Source organism: Hylobates moloch, unplaced genomic scaffold (genome assembly GCF_009828535.3).
Source record: "Hylobates moloch isolate HMO894 unplaced genomic scaffold, HMol_V3 SCAFFOLD_29, whole genome shotgun sequence".
NCBI lineage: Eukaryota > Metazoa > Chordata > Mammalia > Primates > Hylobatidae > Hylobates > Hylobates moloch.
In genome coordinates, this window is record NW_026652304.1 from 4,010,342 (window position 1) to 4,013,750 (window position 3,409).

Here is a 3,409-nt window from a genome sequence, read left to right on the forward strand (position 1 = left end):
GGCGTTTGCGCACGCGCAGCGCCGCGCGGCGTCGAGGGGCGGAGTGAAGTCTTGGAAGGTACGGCCCCTCATTAGACCCGCCCTCAGGATTGGACAGGACTCCAACTGGAGCGATGTAAATGTCCTCGTAGCCATTATTTTTAAAATTAGTATTTACACACATGCATGTGTCTGTGTGTGCACATGTACATGTACCTATACGATGAAAACAACGGTAATATTTCAGAAAACTGTTATACATTAAAAATGAAACACCGCATTTACAGGGGAAGTTTTTATTAAGTGGGTAATTCCCCACCCTTGGCTGCACGTGGGTCTCTCCCGGGCAGCTTTAAAAAGTACTGGGGTCTCCCTGAACACCCCACTTTTCAGCCTGGGCTGCGGCTCGGGCCCTGGTGGTTTTTAAATTTTCTCGGGTGATTCATTGTGGGGCCAAGATTGAGGATGCGCCATGCTTATTGTTCAGCATTCTGCCGACCCCTGGAGGCGGCGCGGGGACAGCGCTCAGCTGGAAGCCAGCACACCTGGGCTCTCAGCGCCTTTTTGGTCAGTATCGTAACTCTAAAGTGAAAGTGTTAGACTTTTCTTCCACCTTTCAGATTAAAAAAAAAAAGTTACGGAACCCTGTAAAGCACAGAATAGCAAGAAATTCAAGCGTTTTAGATTAACAAGATTGCATGTTGATTGAGAAAAACTTGGAAACTTGGCCATTCAGGCAGAATAAGAGTAATATTTAGTCTTCCTTTGAAATAAAACTTTTGACATGAAATAAAACTTTTGACATGAAAAGGGAAACAAGAATCTATTTCTTTCTTTGAGCCCCCTTTATTCTTTTGAACACCCCCCCCCCCCCGCCCCCCGGGAGGCCCCCCCCCCCCCCCCGCCCCAGAATAAATTATAAAAGTTTTGGCTAAAGACTCCTTTCAACTAACTCCGGGCTTACTCTGAGATTCCCCACGCCATTGTTAAGCTACAAGTGATTTCACAGCGAAGCCCCACCCACTTCTGGGTTCCATCTGCAAACTTGGCCTTTTCACTTTTTTCCTACTGCTGGAATTAAAAATGAATTTGGAGATGGGCGTGGTGATTTGTGCCTGTAGTCCCAGCTATGCAGCAAACGAAGGCAGGAGGATCGCCTGGGTCTATTAAAAAAAAAAGGAATCTAGAAGCTGGGTGCAGTGGCTCATGCCTGTAATCCCAACACTTTGGGAGGCCGAGGCGGGTGGATCACTTGAGGTCAGGAGTTCGAGAATAGCCTGGCCAACATGGTGAAACCCCGTCTCTACTAAAAATACAAAAATTAGCCAGGCATAGTGGCACGCACCTGTAATTCTAGCTACTAGGGAGGCTGAGGCAGAAGAATCGCTTGAACCCGGGAGGCGAAGGTTGCAGTGAGCCAAGATCGTGCCATTGCACTCCAGCCTGTGTGGTGGAGCGAGACTCCGTCTCAAAAAAAAAAAAAAAATCTGGAAGTCAGAAAACATGACATGTGGATCTGCATAATTTGAATTAGTAATATAAGGTTAAAAGTACGTCTATATGAAAAGATAATAGGGAAAGTTGAGGCTGTTTTCTTACAAAGCCTTTCCCATGGTCTGTCCATTATTCTTTATTGCTTATCTGTCTCGTCAGATAGATGTGAGCTCCAGGAAGGGGGTGGCCAAAACTTAAAGCAAACAGCTTCCTAGAATAAGCCCCCAGTGGGGGTTTGTTGGACAAATAATGTCTAAGTGGTTGACAGTATTATTTAATAATTAACAATTTTACTGTTTTGTATGAAATGGTTCTCTTTAGGCCATTGTTTTGCTACATGCACACATGAGCGCTATGGAATTTCATGTTAAAAAACCCCATCATTTGGGGGAAAATGCACCATACCACAACTCTAATGAGTTACAACAAAACTTTAAACAAGCTTTGTGGCTCAGTTCCACTTGTCCATTGGAAAACTCAGCTTGGTTTACTGAGCCTTCACATTAATCTGAGAAACAAAAGACAGAATTAACTTGGCAGTTGCTTACATGACAAATAAATCTGTCAATACGGTGAGTACTTCGATATTCCTTTGAGTCAGCTCATGTCAACTGGATATCTTCTATCATAAAAAGAATTCAACTTGCCTGACAGCAACCCACTGCAGTTCTGTGCACATTAGATGCTTTCTCTTCTTTGAAGGTAATCTTTCATATAGCAGAAGATATTCTAAAATATTTCTAATACTACAGAAAACAAAGTATATATTAAAATGTCTTTATTCTTTCACCAGATAATACCTTTTGACTCCAAACCTTGATATATTTCCTTTTTCAGTAGCCAATTTCATTGTCATTTTCATCATTCCCACAATCAAAATTTGAGTCCATCTTTTTCTGCAATTTAAAGCAGGCTTGATGCCAAAAGGAAATCTGGGACATGATTTGTATCTGTTTCCAGTTTCTGGGACTGAGTGAGTCACTGCACTTCTGTTATAACACAGTCTACTCCAGTATTTTCCAGAGTTAGTCATCTACATATTTTTGAACTTTTTGAAAGACCCCTAGAAGATGACAAGAGGGAGAGCAAGAAACAAAGATATTGTATTTTAGTTTTTTGAGACAGGGTCTTACTTTGACACCCAGGCTGGAGTGCCATGGCAAGATAGATCATGGCTCACTGCAGCCTTGACCTCCTGGGCTGAAGCCATCTTCCTACCTCAGACTCCTGAGTAGCTGGGACTGTAGGCACGTGCCCCCATGCCCTGCTAATTTTTTTTTTTTTAAGTGGAGATGAGGGCTTGCTAGGTTGCCCAGGTTGGTCTTGAATTCCTGAGCTGAAGCAATCCTCCTGCCTTGGCCTTCCAAAATGTTGGGATTACAGGCATGAGCCACTGTGCCTGGCCTAATTTTTTTTTTTTTTTTTTGAGACAAGTTTCACTCTTGTCACCCAGGCTAGGGTGCAATGGTGCAATCTCGGCTCACTGCAACCTCCTCCTCCCAGGTTCAAGCGATTCTCCTGCCTCAGCCTCCTGAGTAGCTGGGATAACAGGCGCCCACCACCATGCCCAGCTAATTTTTGTATTTTTAATAGAGACGGGTTTTCACCACGTTGGCCAGGCTGGTCTCAAACTCCTGACCTCAGGTGGCTCACCTGCCTCAGCCTCCCAAAGTGCTGGGATTACAGTCATGAGCCACTGTGCCTGGCCTAAAATATTTTAAAACTGCTTTTGCTGTAACTTTCTTGTCCATATATTTATGAATGAATTTCATTAGCTCATAATGATGGGTGGTGCCTCTCATATGAAGAACAACTCATAGAAATATTATCATTGTAGCAGCCAGCATTTATTATGCTAATTGCGTTAAGTGCTTTATGTATATTATTTAAACCTCATAGCAGCCTAATGACATGATTACAATTTATTATCCCATTT